The sequence below is a fragment of the Solanum verrucosum genome, unplaced genomic scaffold, assembly GCF_900185275.1.
Source record: "Solanum verrucosum unplaced genomic scaffold, falcon-dt-bn FXZP01000062.1, whole genome shotgun sequence".
NCBI lineage: Eukaryota > Viridiplantae > Streptophyta > Magnoliopsida > Solanales > Solanaceae > Solanum > Solanum verrucosum.
Window position 1 is genome coordinate 1,207,200 of NW_026020477.1, and position 24,138 is coordinate 1,231,337.

The window sequence follows — 24,138 nt, forward strand, 5'->3', positions numbered from 1 at the left end:
ATCAGAGGCTGATTATTTGAACTTGAAGCTATACGATTATCTACTTGGGATAAGATGGTAATGCTTCACCAAGGTTGTCCTTCTCCTCCAAGTCGTCGAGCCAGGTCAAAATCTTTTTTCACTGTGCATCAAGATTAATGAAATAATATAAATTTTACGCATCATAAAACAAAGCATGCCAAGCAAACAAGTAGGCTGTTCTAAAGACCTAGAGATGCCCAGCAGGTGCTCATTATCCATAAAAGTAGTTGAGACCCTAAGGCAACTGCTCTCCTCCGTTTCCCAGTATTATCTTAAAAGATCATTGGGCTAACTTTTCGCTCTGCACTAAACACCTAAAATCTCCCATATTGAAACAGGCTGTACCTAGCCCCTAGGTACTCCACTCCTCCTTGATGTGATTGAAGAATTCATATGAAAGAGGTTAACTTGGAAGAGGCAATAGAAAAGATTGCCTCATTTCACTTTTGCATCTTTAGCAAATGTATATATGGAGTAACTAAAATTAGGACCCCGAAAATATGTGCATCTATGGCATCATTTGTGTGCCGTAACTTTGAGACTCAAAACATTTGTAGAGTATTTTCCTCCTTTTTCTCTGGGGGAGGACGAGCATAACACAATTGAGAAAGCTAATAGGTACATGAAATCTACAACAGAATAACACAATTTGTGAAAGACGAGAAATTTGATTTAGGACCCCGAAAATATGTGCGTCTATGGCATCATTTGTATGCTGTAACTTTGCGACTAAAAGCATTTGTAGAGCATTTTCCTCCTCTTCCCTAAGGGGGGACGAGCATAACACAATTGAGAAAGCTAATAGGTATATGAAATGTACAATAGAATAACGTAATTTGTGAAAGACAAGTAATTTGATGAACAAGGTTGCCAGCCCATTCCCCAGAGCAACAAGGGAATGAGTAGAGGGATGTCGAGAAAGGTCAAGTGAGGAGAAGGAACAATATCATATAAGAAAACCAAAAAAAGGAAGAATTGAAGAGGAAACTTACTAAGTGTAACACGCTTTGCATGAATAGCACATAGCATTGCATCTTCAAACAAACAAACTAAAAAATCTTCAGCTGCCTGCAAAATAACTATATCACTCTTGCTGATATTGATTAAGAATAGAGTTCAATATGACATATTTTACAAAATTAGGCTGAAAATAATAATGTTGACTGAACTAGACTATGCACTCAAACTTTCTTATTTTACAAAATTAGGCAGAAAATAATAATGTTGACTGAACTAGACTATGCACTCAAACTTTCTTACTTTATACATACATCTACATTTTGCTATTTTAAAGATAATTAATGATGAAAACATCCTAAGAAAAGCATGATGTACAAGGATCATAGGACTATTAATATACTATATATGCAGGTAAAGACAAATTGCCTGACAGAATAAGCAGAGTTTGACATGATTGCAACACTGTCTTGACTCTTGAGGAATCTGTATGAAGAATGGAATAAAGTTCTTTCACTCCAAACTACACCAGATGGCGCAGAAAGAAGATGAATAATAGTTCATATATCAACACTAAATATAAATTTTTTGACACTAAGTAGACATTTCAAGTTTCTACTGCTGACTGTTCCCCTATGACTATATGTCTGTTATTCGAGCACAGCTACTAACAGAACAAAGGATTTCAGAAACATTTCCTAGGTTCCTGTAGAGGACACAAGGTATATTATTTCACAAGATCATTGATGCTCTTCCAGATACAAACAAAATCTCATAGGGAAGCAGAAATGCATGCTTGCAGAGAGACATGCTAAAGCTGATGCTTAGCTCTGTCTTCTTTTCTCACTAGTTATCCACAGAGCCCTGCCAACTTAACGGGATTCTATCTGTTTCTGATCAATGATCACAATTCACAACAAGCCAATTCCTTTTATGCCACATGTTTACTGGACATCAACTTGTCACTGACAAACTAGAAAAAACTACATCTTTTCATGCACATAGCAAATACAATAATATATATATGTACTCAAAAAGGTTTAGAACACACAGAGCTTTTGGTTTATAGCACAAAGAATAATGGGCATATTAGAGGAGGCCACAGGGTATACCCACTAAGAAATCCCTTTTCTTTTCAATGCCTTGTTCTTTGCTGGGGAAGTTAAAAAATAAGGTATGCCATGCTAGAGACTATGTATCAGAATTGGCTTAGCTTCAGAGGAAAAGGTGAATAACTTGTTGCTACAAGATCAGGCGTATGCTGATGCAAGTATAAGCATCGTATTTGTGACAACAAAACAAAAACCAATAGGAATTAGTGATACTTAGTAATAATATATGTCCTCTCGATTGGAACAATATCCAAAAGGAGTCGACGCCCTGATTTAGGGGTAAGCCGAGTAGCAACTTTATTTGTGGACACTGGACTGTCCATTCAGCTTCAGGACATAAGCTTATCTAAGCAAAGATCAAAGATAAGTAGTTTTTACTTTGAACTTGCCTGATTAATAAAACCTAAATAGTATTTTTGCAATTTGAAGATATCAAAGCAATTCAGTTGAGCAGGACTCATAGAAGGAAAATGCATAACCATAATCAAAGTAGAAAACCTTCATGGAGCAAGAGTTTGTGATAGACATCTCTAAATGTGATAAACCTTCCAGAAACTCAAACTCCCTTAGCTACCACCCATCTTGGATTGCCTGTTAGGAGATAATATCAATTGTCTTTCTTCTATGTTGGTCGGACTATTCAAAAATGTCGACGTGTGTGTGTCGGATTCTCCAAAACTAGTGCATTTTTGAAGAATTTGACATGGATGTGGCATCAGTTTTGAAGAGTCCGAGCAAATAGCCTTTCTTACCTAATGTATGCTAGAAGTGGTACTGAAAAGAGGAATATCACTTTAATAATATGTTGGCTCTTTTCATACACAGTAACTACCCTGACCACAGAATTGGAACGTGCTTTATATTATTATGGAGTTCATGCTGTAACTTTCTATAACTTGGAGAAACCTTTTATAGGAGATTATTAAGCACATTTTGAAATTGATAGTAGAATTACTCTAAGATACATTAAAATGATTTTAATATGTCTATGGAGCAGAGACTATTTCCAGCTAAATAGATTATTGACATATAAAACTACTAGATGATATATGAGAGCAAATATATTCATATGAATCGCTTTCCCCGTCCTCTCTAGGAACACATGATTCCTATAAATAACTTAAATTAATGCACATGATCCAAATAGCAGCTAACAGATCCACTTTTTATGGTGAGAAATTGACGTACCTCTTGAATAGCAATTAACGCCTCAGCTTGCCAACGAGTTACCTCAGGTGCAAAAAAAGTGACTGACTTCTCTAAGCTGCCCCAGTCAGAAAAGAGGCATAAAACAATTAGGTTTGGTGAAACTTAATAAAGGCAAGGATAAATCCATAATCTATTTGGTCTAAACTAAACCATATTATCATCAAGGGTATCTATATAGCAGTTCTACAACACATTTACATTTAAAAGAATAGTCAGAATGCAGATTTTGAAGTACACTCTTAGTCCACACTTTCTGCCAGAACCACAAACTGAGTCCCAGGGACTTCCTGAAATATACAGCAGGAGGATAGAAACTATTTTTGACTAGCAGATCTGCGTAGAACACCTTCTTAAAATCTGAAATTACCAAACCTCCTACAGAAGAAGATCCTCTCTAATTGAAAAGAGTTAACTAGTTTCCACTTTTGTAAGTTCGGCAGATCATAAATGGTCTTCCCACTCCAATCCCATAGTGAAATCAAAACGAAACGGAAACCTTTCTTTGAACAATAGTGCATAATCCCAAAAACTGGTCAAACTAACCTGCAAATTGAACTCAGCCAAGCCCAAACAAAGAAAATACTAGAGTATAAAGATAAACTCAAGAAGAGAATGAATTTTTCTTCTTCTATTTGTTAACATCAGTGTGTTCTCCATTGAGAAAGTAAATCAGTTAGAAAATAGGTGAATGTTCATCTTGACGTAGTCCAAAGGAAAATGAGAAACTGAGTTATGGAGTAATACATCAATTGAAGCTTGCCAAAGATACCTCTTTTAAAGGGTTTTTATTCAAGAAAAGGGGGCTATTCTCTCCATTCCATAGTATTTTGATACAATTAGTAGATGATTAGGAATATTAAAAAGTAGTTACTACTGTTCATTAGTGACAAAATAGTTATCACTGTTCATTGTTTGTTAGAGTTGTTAGAAGCAGTTATTTCAGTAGATTGTAGCTTTAGCTTTCAATTCAACTCTATAAATACAAATGTAATACAACTGTTAAGGCATGAAATGATATATAATAATTCTTCTCCTCTCTCTTTTACTCTATTCTTCTTAGCTTTTATCTCAGAATTGCCCTGATATAGCTATCTTTTTCTTCGAGGTTCAGCCTCCTAGTTGATATTATCCTTTCGATTACTGTTAATTGAATCAATTGGTATCAGAGCAGTTGGTCCTCGGCTAAGAAATCATGGTTGCTTGAGAAAAAAATCAAGATAAATCTTCAGAGGAAATGGAGGGCAAATTGTTTCAGATACAGGAACAATTGCAGAAGTTGATGGAAGGTATAGTGAATATCAATGATAGAAATGTACAGACAGATAAGGAATTAATGGAGATCAAGCAAGCCCTAGGAAATGCGAAACAGAAGGACAAGGAGATGGATCAGAATAGAGTTGAATCATCAGTGGGTGGAGACAGAGAACAGGGGTTTTGCAATGCAGCTGGGAATTTCCAAAATTCTAATGGTAAATTTCTTACCCGATGTTCTAAACTTGATTTTCCTAGATTTTTGGGGTCGGATTTGAGGGCATGGTTATATAAGGTGGATCAGTTTTTTGCCATGGATGAAGTTCCATATGATCAGAAGGTGAGAGTAGCTTCTATCCATTTGGATGGTGAAGCTATTGTTTGGCATAGATCATACTTGAAGTCTAGGAACTTAGTTATAAACCCTTCTTGGTCTGAGTATGTGTTGGTTGTTAATGAAAGATTTGGGGAAGAATTTGAAGATTCCATGGAAGCACTTAAAAATCTACAACAAACTGAGGATGTTAGAACATATCAGGCTGAGTTTGATAGGTTATTGAATGGGGTTAATTTGTCAAACGAAAATGCTATCAGTTGTTTTCTGGGAGGATTAAAAACTGAGCTCAACAAGGCTGTTAGAATGCAAGCACCCAAAACCTTAATGCAAGCCTACAAGTTAGCTAAGTTGCAAGAAGAGGTTTTTGATGCTCAGGCTAAGTCTTGGGGAATTAGAAATACAGGAATCAGAATGGTCTTCTCCCTACTCCATCTAGGTTTCAAGGTGTACAAAAACCTACTTTCTCTATCAGAGCTGTCAAGAAACCTTATGAACCTAATGCTAACAGGTTCAATAATGGTAATACTGGTAGAAGATTATTGACTGCTACTGAGATGGATGAGAAAAGGGCTAAAAGCCTGTGCTTCTTGTGTAACGAGAAGTATATGCCTGGGCATGTTTGTAAATCCAAGAAACAGTTATATTTGGTTGAAGTTCTGGAGGATGGGGAGGTAATCATGGAGGAAGAAGTGTTAGAAGTGGATGAGTGCATGTCAATTTCCTTACAAGCATTTACTGGAAGTACAGGGTATCAACAATTAGAGTAACTGGATACCATGAAAACCAACCCTTACATGTGCTTATTGATACAGGTAGTACTCATAATTTCATTGATGAGTCAATGGCAAGGAAGTTAGGTTGTAAAGCTTTTCCTATACATGAGCAATCAGTTAGTGTGGCTAATGGTAGGAAGGTTCAAACTACTGCAGTGTGTAAAAATCTGAAGTGGTTACTGCAGGGTACAACTTTTTCTTCTGATTTCCTACTACTGCCATTAGGGAATGTTGACATAGTGTTGGCTGTGCAGTGGTTAAACACTTTGGGTAGGATTTTGTTTGATTTTAGAAATAGAACTATTGAGTTTGTGCATCTGGGGAGGAAACATGTTTTAAGGGGAGCCAGTAGCCAGATCAAGACCACCAAGGCCCAATCCTTGAATAAAAAAAGTGCTGATTTAGTTCAGGTCTTTATGCTAACCTTGGTGACAGATGCAACCTCTGATATGCAATGTAACAGTATACAAGTAACTCAAGGTACTGATATTCATCCTACATTAACTGTTTTAATGGAACAATACAAGTGCCTCTTTGATATGCCCAGTTCATTGACCCCTCATAGAGGCATCTTTGATCACAAAATACGACTCATTGACTCAGCTACTCCTATTAACAAAAGGCCTTATAGATATCCTGGAATGAAGAAAGATATTATTGAGAAGCTAGTACAGGAAATGTTAGATCAAGGTGTGATACAACCTAGTTCTAGTCCCTATGCCTCACATGTAGTCCTTGTTGGGAAGAAAGATGGGAGTTGGAGGCTTTGTGTAGACTATAGAGATCTCAACAAACTGACAGTAAAGGATAAGTTTCATATTCCTATCATTGAGGATTTGTTAGATGAACTAGGAGGAGCTGAAGTGTTCTCTAAGATTGATCTTAGAGCTGGTTACCACCAATTAAGGATGAAGGAAACAGATATCTATAAAACAGCTTTTAAAACTCATAAAGGACATTATGAATTTCTGGTTATGCCATTTGGTCTTACAAATGCACCTTCTTCATTTCAGAGTCTTATGAATGTTGTACTTAAACCACTCCTCAGGAGATCAGTACTGGTATTTTTTGATGATATATTGGTGTACAACAAGGATATGTCAGCCCATGTGAACCATTTACAAGGTGTGTTTGAATTGATGAAGCAACATCAGTTGTTTGCCAAAGGTTCTAAGTGTGCTTTTGGGGTACCTGAGGTAGAGTACCTAGGTCATTTCATCAGTGCTAAAGGGGTTGCCACTGATCCTAAGAAGATTTCTGCAGTACAGGCTTGGTTTGTCCCTACAAATATAAAAAAACTGAGAGGGTTTCTTGGTTTAACAGGATATTATAAGAGGTTCATTCTGAATTTTGGATCCATTGCTAAACCTCTCACTGAATTATTAAAGAAGGATAAGTTTGTGTGGAATGAGGATGCTACTACAGCTTTTCATGTTCTCAAAAATGCACTAGTGACTGCACCTATCTTAACATTACCAGACCATGATAAACCATTCATAATTGAGACTGATGCAAGTGGTTCAGGAATTGGTGCTGTCTTGATGCAGCAAGGGCATCCAATTGCCTATATCAGTAAGTCATTGGCACCTAGACATCAGGCTATGTGTGTGTATGATAGAGAGCTATTAGCCATCATATTTGCAGTTACTAAGTGGTCTCATTACCTATTAGGAAGACATTTCATTGTGACAATGTGTAGATGATTAGGAATATTAAAAAGTAGTTACTACTGTTCATTAGTGACAAAAACAGTTATCACTGTTCATTGTTTGTTAGAGTTGTTAGAAGCAGTTATTTCAGTAGATTGTAGCTTTAGCTTTCAATTCAACTCTATAAATACAGATGTAATACAATTTTAAGGCATGAAATGATATATGATAATTCTTCTCCTCTCTCTTTTACTCTGTTCTTCTTAGCTTCTATCTCGAAATTGCCTTGATATAGCTATCTTCTTCTTCGAGGTTCAGCCTCCTAGTTGATATTATCCTTTCGATTACTGTTAATTGGATCATATTTTTATTTTTTACTATCCTTTCAGCATTTTTTTTCTTTTCAATTTAGTCTTACTAATACTCATCAACTAGTGGAAAGCCCTAACATTAGCTTTATCCGCTAGTGCAGCAGTGATTCACGTATTCTCCACTCAACTAAGGCATAACACTATAGCCCTCTCACTTTTTCCGTAATCTACATTAAATTAGACACCTGCAACTATTCAGATTCGACTTCAAGTTGATTCTTCCATTTCAGCCAGATACATGGTAATGAAGCACTCAATCAAGCTATAATTGGTTTAGACTTTCTCCTATTTCATCTAATCATATGGCTGCTAAGCTCAAATTATATCTAGCAGTCTAACTTTATCCCTGTAAGCAAGCACAACATCAATAGAACCATGATGAATGTAACCAAAAAAGAAATGCATTAGAAAAATGAGTTTGATATGCTATAAGTTCATATGATGAAAATTACATGTCTGATGAAAGGAGCAGCTGGAATAACAAGATTCCACGTCTTCTGAAAGTGCCTGATTTCTCAAAGCGCCATTGTCTCTGGCCTGTAACGCTTCTCCTATTTTGACTTCTGCACTGAAGCTGAAACACAAATATTTTCCCATCATTAGAAATATAGGATTGGGCTGGAAACAAACGAATGTATTTAGAAGGATTCATATAGTTAACCCAGCTAGCTTCAAATTGACACCAAAAAATTGATTGAAACAAAAGTCGAGCAACATAACTACATGTCCAAAGCATGAAAATACAGAAATGCACATTAATTTACTTCTATATACACTTACTTGTCGGTGCAGTCCTTGTAGTTTTTCTTGTAGGCGTCTGATTTATCCCAAACAAAAAGCAAAATATTAACCTCACGAACTTTGAATTATCACGAGAACACAAAAATCACAGTTATTGTCATACCGATGGAGTCGCTGAAGGTCCAGCTTCAACTGCAAGTCAGGTACAACATCACCAAATTAGGATTCAAAAAACAAACTTGTAAAGGAATTAAGTAAAAGTGTTAATGTGCCTTAATTCAAGTAGTTAAGTCATGTTGTTAGTCGTTATGATTATTGATACGCTCAAATTACACCTCTCTAAAGAAGCATAAGCGATCGTTATCAAGTAAAGAACCCAATTTGTAGGTTGGGGTCGATCCCACGAGGAAAATGGTTTAGACCTTACTTTAACCAATAATTATATTCAATTAGTCAAATTACTTCCAGAAACAAGTAATTAAATGGGGGGGGGGGGGGGGGAATTTGTGAAACAAATTGTAAAAATTCAATAAGTGATCAATACACAATAGTCAATCTTTGTTGTTATCAAGATGAGAGAATTAACTAGGGTATACGTGTTTCCCACAAGCTCATAATGCAGTAATCCTAGTAATAACAATCCTTTCCTAGTATATCATATGCAAAGTGGTAAGTTATGTATCTCTAAATCCTTGGTTCGGCATCTAGAGAATTTCACCCCGCACATTGGTCCAGTTACGTGTGTATAATTTATTAACCCTTACATATACCTCATATTAGCCATCATAATCGATGTTTGGCTTAATTATTACTCCGCACCAATCGACACTAGACTATTAGATAGTATCACACTAAATCTATGTTGATAATTCTTTTCTTGTTAATTACCTCCTTGGTCCGGCAAGTAGTAACAAGGCGAGTTCAACGTTGGCCATCGTTAAAAAGACTTCTAAACGAAAGAATTATTAATGCATGCAAAATACTAGTCAACAATTGCTTATTTACTATTCATACTTTGTTAATCGCTCATGGTTCCCACAACCCTAGTTGTGGATTTAGTTACCCATATTAGCAAGAACACAATTCATAGTTTTAGACGAAGAAATCATGAACTTATGTAAGGAGAATAATAAACCCAGAAATTCAACTTGAATTGCAAAACCAAAATCTTCAAAACGAACTTAGGAAATCAATAATTGCTAGGTTTGCAAATTAATCTCCCCAGTCACAAAGTAAAACTAGAATAATAATGTCTAACCCCAAAAACGAGGTTTACATACCCTATTTATAGAAAACAAGTCCTAAGTTAAAAAGAAAACAAATTAAGGAAAGTTTGTTCAGGCACACGTCTTCATTCCACGAGACTGACTCACGGACCGTCAATGGATCTACGGTCCGTGAGTCTCTTCCGCCAGCCAGGATTTAGAAAATATTTCAGCTTCTCTGAAGCAAACGACGGAACTGTAGTACGAACCGTAGATCGATCTACGGTCCGTCAATCCCCCTCCGTAGCTCCACACTTCAAATCTTCAAAAATCAGGTACTGGAACCCTCGTAGTATCAATCTACGGATCAATAGTACAGTCTGTAGATCAATCTACGGACCGTCAATGGCCACCGTGGTTCCACCCTTGGTCAGATTTGCCTTCCATGCCTTGCCTGCTGATCTACGGCCATCACCTACGAACCGTCAATGGACCTACGGTCCGTAGATCACTTTCGTGAATGCACTTTTTCTGCATTTCTTTCAGTTGTCTCTTTACTTCCGCGCCTGAACATTTTTCATGCAAAATATGATAAAAAACATAAAAATCAATACAAAAAGGCCCTAGACACACACAACTTGTAAGTGAAATGTATTAGAAATACCGTAAACTCACGGTATATCAATTATGCATTACAATGTTAGTAATGCAAGTAGACTAGTTAGTTACAGATTAGTCAGAAATAGTTAGAGTCAATTAGAGTTAGTTACACAGCTGTATATATACATGTATCACTCATTGAGAATATATGAAAGCATCAATTCTCTCTAGAAAGTTCTCTCTGTTCTTAACTCAATTACAATGTTCACAGTTTAGATTCATAAATTCAACATGGTATCAGAGCAGGGCCCGTCTCACCTGATGTTGGGGCCCCCAAAATCAAAGTTGCCCACACACCAGATGCTAAGCATTGGGTGTCAGGTGGGTGTTAAAGAATGACAAAAGTCTCACATCGGTGGTTAATGAGATAGGTGAACTCCTTATAAGGCTTGGGCAATCCTCCTCCCTTTGAGCTAGCTTTTGGGGTGTGAGGTAGGCCTAATACCTAATTTAACATGGTATTAGAGCAATTTAGGCTTAAATCGAGAGATCTTCTTCGTCAATTCTACAGTTTCTAAGTTTTTAGCTCAGTTTTGAGCAGATTTTTCTATTTTTTCTTGTATTTTCAGCATAATTTTCTATGACAATTATTGGGAACGAGGCAGGGACTCAATTGGGATCTTTTGCAGTGATTCCAACTATAGATTATCATCATCCTTTGTTTTTGTATCCATCAGATTCACCGGGATCGCTTAATGTTGGAATTATGCTCACCGAAACTGAAAATTATACTTTGTGGAGTAAGGCCATGCAATTGTCCATGCTTGGTAAGAACAAAATTGGTTTTATTGATAGCACAGTAAAACGTGAGCAATTTCCTGGTGATTTGAGTCGACTGCGGGATCGATGTAATGCCATTATAGTATCGTGGATATTATGCAATGTAAGTAAGGATCTACACATTAGTGTTCTTTTCTATTCAAATGCTCACTTGATTTGGGAAGATTTGAAAGAGAGATTCAACAAGGTTAATAGTTCTCGAATTTTCCAGTTACATAAGGAGGTATTCACGCTTGTTCAGGGTGTTTCCTCTGTCTCTGTGTATTATTCCAGACTTAAGGACCTCTGGGATGAATATGACTGTATAATGCCTCCATCTTCTTGTACCTGTTCTAAATCCAAGAAGTTTTTTAAGCACTTGCAGTTTTAGAGAATGTTACAATTCCTCATAGGGCTAAATGATTCTTATTGTCAAGCTAGAAGTCAAATATTGTTAATGCCTCAAATTCCCACTGTTAATCAAGCTTATGCTATGATCAACCAAGATGAGAGTCAAAAAATGGTTGTTAATTCAAGCAGGATGATGATGCATGAGAGTATGAATCTTTTGAATCCTACTGGTATGTTCACTGCCAGTTCTACTCAGAAGCCAAATAAAGCCTATAATCCTAATGCTTCATGTGATTTTTTCCACATGAAATGTCACCTAAAGATTGATTGTCTTAAGCTGTTGAAGTGTGATTTTTGCCATAAGGCTGAGCATCTTAAAGCAAATTGCTATAAATTGATTGGTTATCCTCCCCGTTATAAAGGTAAAAGAGACACTATGATGGCTGGAAATTCAACTTATGATGCACGAAATTCAACATATGATGCAAGTAGTTCTACTCTTACTCAACAACACTATCCCTCTTAGTCTTACATGCCTCCCTAGCTATTTCATCATCATCAGTATCTACATCCCATGCCTCAACCTATGTTGCAACCCATGCTCACACCAGGACGACATCAACAGATGCTCAAGATGCTGGATCAAACATCCATTATTGAATCTCATGGTACTGCAAACATGGCAGGTAATTTTTCATTGTCTCAAGGTAGTTCCATGAAATGGATTATGGATACTGAAGCTTCATATCATATGATTGGTGATTCTCATGTTTTACACAATAAAGGTCCATTAGACAATGTAGGACATGTCCAACTTCCTACTGGTGACTCTGCTAAGGTGTCTCATGTTGGGGACTGCCACATTGGATGAGGTGATATACTTAGAAAAGTTTTGTGTGTGCCAAGTTTTCAGTTCAATCTTATGTCAGTTTCCCAAGTGACAAAAGATTTGAACTGTTATGTTCCCTTTTTCCCACAATATTGTGTTTTTCAGGATTTCTTGTCTGGGAAGGTCAAGGTGATTGGTAAGGAGGAGAATGGTCTATACACCATATGTTCACATATGGGGACTGAAGGCAGAGCACCTTAAAGTTGTATGGCAGTTACACAAGTTAATGTTGATGTCTGGCACAAAAGGTTATGCCATGTTCCTATGAGTGTGCTTAGGCAGATTCCTTTCTTTCATAGTCTTGGAAATAAGTTCACTTTGTTAGGTTGTGAAGTATATCCTCTTGCTAGACAGACCAGACTGCCATTACCACACAGCACTAGTAAAGCTACATGTATTTTTCAATTACTACACATGGATGTTTGGGGTCCTTATAAAACTGAAACTTTTGATGGGATGAGGTATTTTTTGACAATTGTGGATGATTTTTCAAAATGGACATGGAATTTTTTAATAAGGTTGAAATCTGATGTGATTACCATACTTAAACAGTTTTTTGTTGACAGTTTGACACAAAAATTAAAAGAGTGAGATCTAACAATGGCACTGAGTTTTTTAACCATCAATGCGATGAATTTTTTAACCTTCATGGTGTCATCCATGCATGAAAGTTCTTGTCCATACACACCACAACAGAATGGTGTTGTGGAAAGAAGACATAGACACATCCTTGAGACTGCTAGAGCAATCAAGTTCCAAGCCAGTTTTCCTAACAAATTTTGGGGGTTATGTGTTGAGGTTGTTGTTTATGTTATCAATAGAATACCTTCCTCTGTACTAGCTGGTATGTCTCCATTTGAAAAACTTCATGGCCGACCTCCCTCTTTTACTCATATGAAAGTCATTGGGTGTTTGTGTTTTGCCACCATTCTACCCAAACATGATAAGTTCAGTCCTAGAGCTATAAAAGTTGTTTTTGTGGGGTATGGCACTACTCAGAAGGGTTATAGATTGTATGATTTAGCCAACAAGCAGTTCTTTATTAGCAGGGATGTAGTGTATATGGAGGCTGTTTTTTCCTTTTCAAGGAACCATTTATGAGAATCAGTTGTCCACTACAAACATTTTTGCATATGATGATCTAGTTTCAGTTTCTACTAAGGTTTCTACAGCTTTTGTGCCTCCGATTATCAGTGTTGCTTCTCCTAGTACTATATATGTTCAGGATTCTTCAGAAGATACTTCAGTGGATTCTTCCCAAGTCCTTCCCACTGTTGTTTCCACAAGGACATCTACTAGAGGTCTTAAACCTCATATATGGCACAAGAATTATGTAACTGTTGTTGGATCTACACACTCTCTTTATTCTATTGCCTCTCATATAGATTACACAAATCTCTCTCCTACATACCAAAGTTTTGTTTCCAAGTTCTCTATTGAGACAGAACCAACTAGTTACACAGAAGCTACTCTGGATGCCAGATGGATAGAAGCTATGAAATGTGAAATACAAGCTTTGGAAGACAACAAAACATGGGAGTTGGTAGATTTACCACATGGGAAGAAAGCTATAGGATGCAGGTGGGTCTACAAGCTTAAATATAATGTTGATGGCACAATAGAAAGGTTTAAGGCTAGGTCGGTAGCCAAGGGCTACAATCAGAAAGAAGGTTTTGATTACCAGGAGACATTCTCCCCTGTAGTGAAGATGGCTACTATTAAATCTGTCATTTCTATTGCAGTTGCTAACAAGTGGCCTATACATCAGATGGATGTGTATAATGCATTCTTACAAGGGGACCTATTTTAAGAAGCATATATGACCTTGCCTGATGGTTTTAACACTCAATCTAGAGGAACCAAAGCATGCAGGCTACTTAAGTCACTTTATGGACTTAAGCAAGCTTCAAGGCAATGGAATACTAAACTCACTACTACCTTGACTGATTCAGGGTTTCATCAAATAACTAGAGATTATTCCTTATTCACTAAGAGGAAATATGACAAATTAGTGATAGTGCTTGTCTATGTTGATGATTTACTACTCACAGGGAATGATACTTCTATGATATAGGAGACTAAGGAGGCCCTACAACATGCCTTTAAGATAAAAGATTTAGGTGAATTGATGTCACGACCCAAGCCTAGGGCCTAGACGTGACCGGCGAATGGGGAACCCGAAGGAACCCCAAACAAGCCTCATAGCGTATCATTACACATCCTTGGTCGCGGAAGCAATTAAAATGACCATAAGCGATAAGCATAATCAAGGGGGAAATCGGGACTAAGGGAGCAAGAAAAAGAAGAACAAATGATACATAAATACCATAGATGAGTCAAGTTCAAGCATAATACACAACTTGTCCAACACCACCTCTAAACATGAGTACTTAGCGGGGGCCAAGACAAACTACCGGGCTCACCCTCATAGTCAATACATAACAAAAAAAAGAAAAGTCTTATACATAGCAAAAGATCATAAGCAACGTCCCCGGAATGGAGGACTCACCAATAACCTCGATAGAAAATCGTATTAGCCACGCGGAGGAGGATGGTCAAGCGGTGCTCCGGTCCCTACATGGTGACATCATGTAGGCATAGAGTATGCATTAGTACGTTTGAATGTACTAAGTATACGGGATGCAATGCAATGCTACAATAAATGGACATCATAGGAAAAATGCATAATCATACCCGATAGATAGCACATTAATGAAATGATATATATAATGATGCTTACATAAAAATCATATTTAGTGGGACGTAGTACATGTGTGGCGAGTGACCATCAATATAGTATTTCCAAGGCCTACCACCCCCTTGGAGAGGCGAAAGAGGTACAAACCCCTCAATGTGGTTACCCGGGCCTACCACCCCCCGAGCTAGGGACCAAGGTACAAATCCCTCGATATGGTTATACGGGCCTACTACCCCCCGTACTAGGCAACCAAGGTACCAACCCCTCGATACGGTTATACGGGCCTACTACGCCCGTACTAGGCTTGGTCGACTCACAACACTATATAGAGAAATCATATACATGTATCCCTTTCATCATCATTTCAATAATTATATAATCATCCGACTCCTAGGATGTACATTGGACCTTCCATTTCCTAAGAATTCTATAAATGGCATTTTATCAAACACATGGTGGGCTATTGTTCATGTAGATAAAATTATGTCTTTCAAGAGTACTAAGTCCAACCAATTCCGAAATACATATAAATCAGCCCACCAACAACATACATATATATATCAACCTTCATAATTTGATCATGGGAGCATGAAAACCATAAACATCACATAATAATTCCATTTCATGATAATATGCAAAAAAAATAGATCATAATAGAATGTGTAGTAGTAATTCCATAATTCAAGAGTTCATAAATGATCATAAGGACCCATAAACTTGAAGTAAAATAGAGGATAAATGGTTGGACTTGTGGAAAGGAAGGTTTCCACAATCAACCCACATACCTCAACTTTGGAGAATCCTTGATGAAGATTGGAATGGAGAATTGAAGCTTGAGATTGAGTCTTGAATCCGGAATTAGAGCTTGAGATCTTTGAATTTGGTTGAAGATCTTGGTGGAATTTTGGAGAGGGATTAGAGAGTGTTTTTGAGTGTTTTGGAGCTAGAAAAATTTATAACTAAGTATGGGACATATCCTCTTTTTATAAAAGAAAAACGTCTCCAGTCGCTACAGTAACTTTGCTCACTGGAATTTGCAATTCTGCCGAAACAGGTTTTACGAAAATGGTCATAACTCACTCATCCTAACTCGGAATGAGGTGAAACTAGGTGCGTTGGAAAGCTAACTCAAAGGGATTTAATTTAATAGGTGGTGGCCCTTCCAGTTCCTTGTGTGCTAAGAGATATGCCCCTTTAAAGTTGACCCTGGAAATCGCATTTTTTGCGATTTTTGAATTTTGATACGATTGTTCTAAAATTTGGGTTAGACCCATTTCCTACTCAATTTGACCTCCTGAATAAGAATATGAAGTCGAATTTCCGAAATCATGCACGGATTTTGAGATATATGGAAATTACAATTATAGGTGTTTCCGAAGCACATTTTCGGCATTTTGGGGTCGTTTCAATTGAGGTAGTTTTTGGGTTTGGAGTTTTCCAGAAGTGCAGTTGGTATCCTCATCCACCAAAGGAAATATTCCCTGGAACTTATTGCAGACATGGGTTTGGCAGGGGCAAAACCTGTATCAACTCCAATGGAGTTAAACATGCAGCTCACTACCACTACATATGATGAACATGTTCCATATGTCCATCATGATCTACTGCTTCCTGATTCCACTAAGTACCAGAGATTAGTAGGGAGATTATTGTATCTTACCAGACCAGACATCTCTTTCACTGTCTAATGTCTTAGCCAATTTATTCACTCTCCAAAAGTGTCTCATATGAATGTTGCCCTAAGGCTGGTGAAATACCTGAAGTCTGAGCCAGGCTTAGGAATATTAATGTCATCTGTTGGTAATGATATTTTAACAGTATTTTGTGATGTAGACTGGGACTTTTGTGTCAATGATAGGAAGTCAATTACTGGTTTTATGATTCAACATGGACAGTCTCCTATCTCATAGAAATCAAAGAAGCAGCTCACAGTATCTCGAAGTTCAGCAGAGGCTGAGTATAGAGTTATGGCTTCGATAGTAGCAGAGATTGTATGGCTTGTGGGATTATTCCAAGAATTGGGTACTAGCATATCTCTTCCAGTCTCATTGTATTTAGATAGTACTTCAGCTATTCAAATAGAAGTCAATCTTGTTTTTCATGAAAGAACGAAACATATTGACATTGATTGTCATTTTATTCGAGAGAAGGTTCAAGATGGTCTTTTGGTTACTACATATATTCCCTCGGAATGAAGAACATCTTCATAGCACCTAGCTTGAGGGGGGGGGGGTGTAAAGGAATTAAGTAAAAGTGTTAATGTGCCTTAATTCAAGTAGTTAAGTCATGTTGTTAGTCGTTATGATTATGCATTACAATGTTAGTAATGCAAGTAGACTAGTTAGTTACAGATTAGTCAGAATTAGTTAGAGTCAATTAGAGTTAGTTACACATTTGTATATATACATGTATCACTCATTGAGAATATTTGAAAGCATCAATTCTCTCTAGAAAGTTTTCTCTGTTCTTAGCTCAATTATGTTTGCAGTTTAGATTCATAAATTCAACAAAACTCAACAAAAATAAAATCAAATCCAGAAAACTAAAATGAAGTGTATACGCTAGTGTAAACATTCACACACACACAGAAGCCATCGTTGAGTGTACATAAAAGGTATTAAGCACCGCTTCTTTTCTTCAACTTGAACCATATACAATTGATGTTATTGCCTATATTTCCAAATTCACTAACCTTTTCAAAACTCTAAATTTACGATATGTGTACAGTTACGTTAAAGTATACTAAAAAAGAGAGTTAGAGAAGTAACCAGAAAGTTTGGTGCGACTTCGTTTTACGGGGTGTTTGGTTCTCGCCATGGCTACTGGTGATGTTGCAGAGAAGAACAAATTTGAGGAACTTGTTAATGGAGGATTTCAATAATTTGAGAGAGAAATTGAGTTCTCGTTTTGTTTCATCTTTTTGATCTTTTGAAGAAGAATGAAGAGGTAGCCGGTAGGTAACTGCCACTGCCACTGCAACTGTAACTGACGCTCGCTGACACTGACATAATATACCTTTGCTTTTTTCCATAATTTGAAATTTAAAACTTAAGTACAATAGTTTGCTTTTGTTTTCAGTTTAGTCCATTTATTTTCTCAAGCTAAGCTAGAATTACTACTCAGACGTATTTAAAGAATTAACGTTTTAAATTTTTTGTTAATTTGGCCATATACTTTATAGTATACAAAATTAAATATTTAGGGGTTTCATTTTGAATTGAAATGCTCTATTTTTATGAGATATATTATTTTAGGTTGTTTTCCCATTAAACAAATTTAGATAGAAGTTATTTGTTTACATAATTGCACGGTGAGATTTTGTGTTCTGTGGAGGGGTGAGGTGGGGGTTTGTGTAAATACATAAATTTTAAAACTTAACACTAATTAAAAAATATCTCTCCTAATTATTTTATAAGACTGGGATTTTTGAAACTTAAATAATAATCTCAAAACTACCTCATAATTCAATGCATATATTAAATACTTTGACAAAATTTACTCTTGATAGGCTAAAAGTGACAAGTAAAATTGTAAGAAAGGAAGGAGTGGAGTTCAACGGTAACTTGGACATACCTTGATGATTGTAGTAGATAGACTCAAATATTGAGAAATAATCCCTTCTAAGATCCGGATTGATAAATAAACAGGAAGCAAAATAGCATAGGCCAAAGTCCAACCTAGAAGAAATATCCAAGTATAGTAATCTTATGAATAACCTATCCAGGTTAATGATATTCAAGTTTGATAGTATGCTCTCACAGATCTACCTAAAACGTAATTTTATTTGTAAACTCACACACACACACACACATATATATATATGCGCTTATTCATAAATATATAACAATTGTATTGAATGGAATGTGATAGTATTTATTAGGCATAATACATATATTAGACCCTAAACTTGGCTTCAAATTTTAACTTTGACCTTCAACTTTCACAGTGCACAAATAGGCACTTTAACTATTCTACCTTTAAATAAATAAACACGTGAGTCCTACCTGGCAAAACGTATGATGTGCACATATTCTGCACGAGTTAGGAGTAATTTTCGAGGCCCACAACGATAAAAAAATGCTGAAATGACAACTCTACCCTTAATGAATCCCTTTTATATATATCTTTATATTTCCAAATCAAAATCTCATTTCTCTTTCCTCCTCTTTCAAACCAAGATGTTTTTCCTCTCTTTAAAATGATTTGTGCTCATATTTAGTGCAAATGGCTTCTAATTTTTTTTGTCATTGTGGAAAAAGAGCTATAATGAAGATTTCTTGGTCTGCAAATAATCCAGGTCGTTGGTTTCTTGGATGTGAAGATGGTCGGGTATGGTTCCATTTAAAACATCTTTTTTTGTTTAAATTTTAGTTCTCAAGATTCAATTTTGATAGTGAATTTGTTCTTCTTAAACAGGTTGGATGCAAGTTTTTTAGGTGGTGTGAACTTGATTATACTGAACACGCTAGAATTTCTATTTCGGGATTACAAAAGAGGATAAAAAAACATGATGAAGAAAAGGAAAAGATTAGGAGGAAATATTGAGTTGTGTTGATCATTATGATACTATCTTGGATTTATAGAGAGTTCTTTATGTAGTAAATGTTAGGTAGATTGGTTGAAAAAGTTATGCCAGAATCGTTTTGTTCGTAATGTAGTTTTCTTTATGGGTTAGTGGCTGCCAATATCTATTGTAAGCAATCAAAGTAATGGATTGAAATGCACTATTTTAGAGTTTGCAACAGTTTGTCTCTCAACATTGGCTTCAATATTCATCACTTTTACAACTTACAAGGACATTACTTCAATATACTAGCATGATTCACATACTTTCATACATAGTAAACACCTAACATCAAGGCAGCCTAACATCAATCATAACAAACACCAAATGACTTCACAAAACATAACTTAACATCCATTAAACTAGGACAACTAAATAACCTCCAAAGATTTGTCTATGCAACATACATCAAAATAACCCAAAATACATCAAAAGGATCCGTAATTGGAGTATGCCTTTACAAACAGTTATCAAAATAAACAAAAAAAAAGACCTCCTAGATCAACATTTATCCACATCACTAACACTTTAAACTCTTATGGAACCCACTTTTCCTTGGATTTGCTTTGCACCTTTTTCTTTGACAATTGTTGAAGTTGATTTTCAGTCATTGCATCTTTTACTTTCCATTTCAAATCAGGTGGCTTGAATCCAAGATCAACATTTGTTTGTGATGCATCTTTAAATGCTACCCCAGACTCACTTGAGATAACCCTTTCATTTGATCTTCCTGGCTGCATAATCCATAGGGCATTATTTAGTATACCTAAATAAAGATGTAAGAAAATCAATTAAAGAAGGCAATATACATACGTTAATCACTTGTCTTCCAGTTTGTATATCTGTGTAAACATCAAATTCCATATCTCTTGTTATTTTTCTTCCAACTGAAGAAGCTGGTGGCATTTCAACTGAAGAAGGTGGTGGCATTCCAACTGAAGAAGATGATGTCCATGCAGTTGAAGAAGATGTTGCCCTTGCAGTTGGCTACTTCTTTTTCCTTTCTTTAACCTTTGAAGTATCTGCACATAAAGAAGAGGCATTTCCAGTGCTAGGCTGCCTCACTGGTGGTTGTTGAAAGGGCCTTGAAGGTTGTTGTATGGGCAGTTGAGAGGGCTGTAAAGACACAAAATTAGAAGTATAAAACTGAGTAAAACTTAAAAGAAAGACAAAAATGCTTACCATTGATTTACAAGTTCTTTGTTATGCCCAACTTGATGGCATTTGGAACATGACTTCTTCACTCCATTCTTTGATGCTTTCTCCCACTTCTTTTTTCTTGATTCATCTTTATCTTTTCTTCTACATCTACCTGGTCTTCCAGGCATTGGCTTCACTTCAGGAGGCTCAACTGGTGGGTTATTGGTATCAGGCCACATTACCATATTGGAGATGGGTTGTAAAAAGTACTTATAAGCACTTAGGAATGTATCTTTTCTGTACCAATATTCCACATAATCTTCTGGTTCTTGCCCAATGTGATATAAGGCACAAACTGCTTGTTGGCAAGGTATGCCCCTCAACTGCCATAGCCTACAGCTACATGTCTTTCTAGTCATGTCAATTATGTGTCTATACTCTCTTTCTTGGATTTCAAATCCAATGTCATGATTCCAATTCACCCTTAGTGTCCTGCCAATCTCTTTGTTTTCTTCTAAAATCAGTCTTGCCATAGGTGAAATATCACTGATCCAAGTATCTGTAAACTTAATCATATCTCCATGCCTATCCATCATTTTATACCTAATATCTTCAAGCATACTAATCACAGATTTATGTCTAGGACCAACAATCTATGAATTAAATGTTTCACACATATTATTTTTCACCATATCACACTTTGATATTTCACAAAATAAAGCTCTACACCAGTATTTTTTGTTATATCCAAGCAATGGCTCACATATTCTATCACCCAATTTTCCCATATATTCAAATTCATCTCTGAATTTAACCTCAAAACTAGCGTTGGCACACCTCCAAAATATTTTTCTCCTTTCCTCACCTCTCCATCTTTTTTACCAGTTTGCCCAAATATGTCTTGCACACATTCTTCTTTCAGCATTAGGAAGTAAGACTTCAACTGCTACCTCAAGACCCTAAGAAATATTAAATCAATAACTTTAAGACACACTAGCAACATCACTTACTTCACACACTAACAACATCCACAAACAGTGGCAATAACTAACAAAAATAAACAATTTTAAGGCATTTATTAGCACCCTTCACTTACTTCACACACTAAATGAAACTTGACAATTACTTCACACACTAAATGAAACTTGATACTTACTTCACACACTAACAACAGGCAGTGACAGTAACTAACAGAAATAAACAAAGAAATATTTAACACAAGTATAAATGATTTAATATTTCTTAGGGTCTTGTTGTTACTTCACACACTAACAATATCCACATATTTCAACAACAGTAAATACCTAAAAGACAGTAACACAAGGCAGTAACTAACATAAATAAGCAAAGGCATAATAAATACCTTTTGCATGTCAGACATGAATGTTATGCCACTTCCATCACCAAGTTGCAAGTCTTCAATGAGATAGCTTAAGAACCAAGTCCAAGAGTGTTTAGTTTCTTGATCAACCACTGCCCAGGCTATTGGATACATTTGATTGTTTCCATTTTTTCCAACAGCTACTAATAATTCTCCTCTACATTCACCCTTCAGAAAGCATCCATCCAATCCTATAATCTACCCTACAACCTTCCAGCCATCCATTTTTCAATGCAGCAAAACAAACATAGAAATATTTGAACAAGTGTAAGCCAAGGATTGTTTCATTATCAGTTCTAACCCAACAAGAACTCCCAGGATTTGTACTCTTAATCATATCAGCATAGTCTAACAACCTTGAAAACTCAAGCTTCCAATCACCCAAGAACTTGGCAATAACATTCCATTTTCCCCTGTAACATATTGATCTTCCCACTTTTAAGCCCCATTCTTTTCATAGTGTCTCTTGAAGCTTATGAACTCTTATGTTAGGCTGAGATATTATTCTATCCCTCATCTTCATTTCCACATATTTGGCTTTGCACAACCTGTTCCTATTCTTTGAAATACATCTATGAGCAGAATAGTATTTCTTTACAAAAAAATTTCCAGAATCTTTATCCAAGCTTGCAAAGATTTCTCATTTACACTTTCTTTCACATTTTACCCTAACTCTATGAGGTTCATTGGGTTTAAGCCTTAACTGAACCTTATGGTGAACAACATAATCAGCAACAACCTTTCTAATTGAGTTGCACTCTCAAATATCATACCCAACTCAAAGAAATAAATGGAAGAAGAAGAATCATACCTCAGTTTGTTGCTTTTTCTTCTTGAAGGTAAATCAACACCTGGTTGTGCTAAAACATCTAGCTCCTCATCACTATCTTCACTTGGTTCATCTGATGAATCAATAAACATTTCATCACCTCCCAATTTCCCATTATATTTAGCTGCCTTATTGGTGAAGATATTCTCAAATCCCTTATCTATGACAACTTCTCCAAGCTCAACACCTTGATCCTTAAGGGTTTTTTAGTTCTCTTTTTTTGCTTTGCAGCTTCATTTTTTTTTCTTCCAAGTTTTTCTCTAAAAGCTCTTAGTTCTTCATCAACTTCACTATCATCCTGATCTGGAACATCATCTAAGTCATCCTCTTCAAAGTCAAGAGAATCACAATTTTCTTCCTCTAATGGTTGTTCAACTTCACCTACCCCATTTATACCATGATCAGTGTGTGAAACCCTAGAGCAATTTTCCAATTCTTGATTATTTTTTTCAACAGAAAATGATCCCAAAGTAGTTGTAGCAGTGGACCCCCTTCTTTAACAGTCACATGCTTCAAAAACAACTTAAAAGATTACCCACTCCACAAATCTTTAAAAAAGTTATATAGTTAGCTGTCACTTTCTAACTTGACAAAATTATGGGTAATAGGGTCTTCAGTAAAAAAAACATCAACTTCATCATACCCAATGTCTTTTACATATGATTTCAGTTCGGTCAAAGAGAAGTGGTCCTTATCTATGCTAAATACAATGTTTTCCAATTTCGACACATATTGACCTTTATAAATGTGACCTTTATAAATGTGACCTTCATGGTGAAAAATAGCTATAATATGACCCATAAGTATAAATCTGTAAGAAAATAACGATTTTACACTCATAGTGACAAAAAGATTCTACTTTGTATCAAAGATAAACTTTCAAAAGGGCAAAATTGAGGCATACCTGAACTAAATCGAGGAAGATGAACATATGAACATCAGCTTCAGCAGAAATCTTAAACGATTTTCCCCTTTGATTCCCCGATTTTGATTCCCCTGATAACCTAGGGTTTTGACCTTTGAGATGATTTTGATTCACAATCGGGTGAAATGAACTGATGAAATGTTTTAACCCTTGTATATTAATTGAAATTAATTTTAATTTTTTTTAGTTCTAAAATGGACGTGTAAAAATTTAATTAGTTGGCAGCCATTGAGTGGCTCATTAATACACGTGGGAGCATTTGCATTTCACGCTCTTTGGCTCCAAAATCGCGTGTTTATTTATTTAAAGGTAGGAT

At 36.1% G+C, this 24,138-nt stretch overlaps 1 pseudogene; it reads right to left on the bottom strand.

Moving 5' to 3' along the window:
* LOC125809365 (histone H3-like centromeric protein CENH3) lies at positions 1 to 17,800 on the bottom strand (annotated as a pseudogene).
* Positions 17,801 to 24,138: the final 6,338 nt, after the last annotated feature.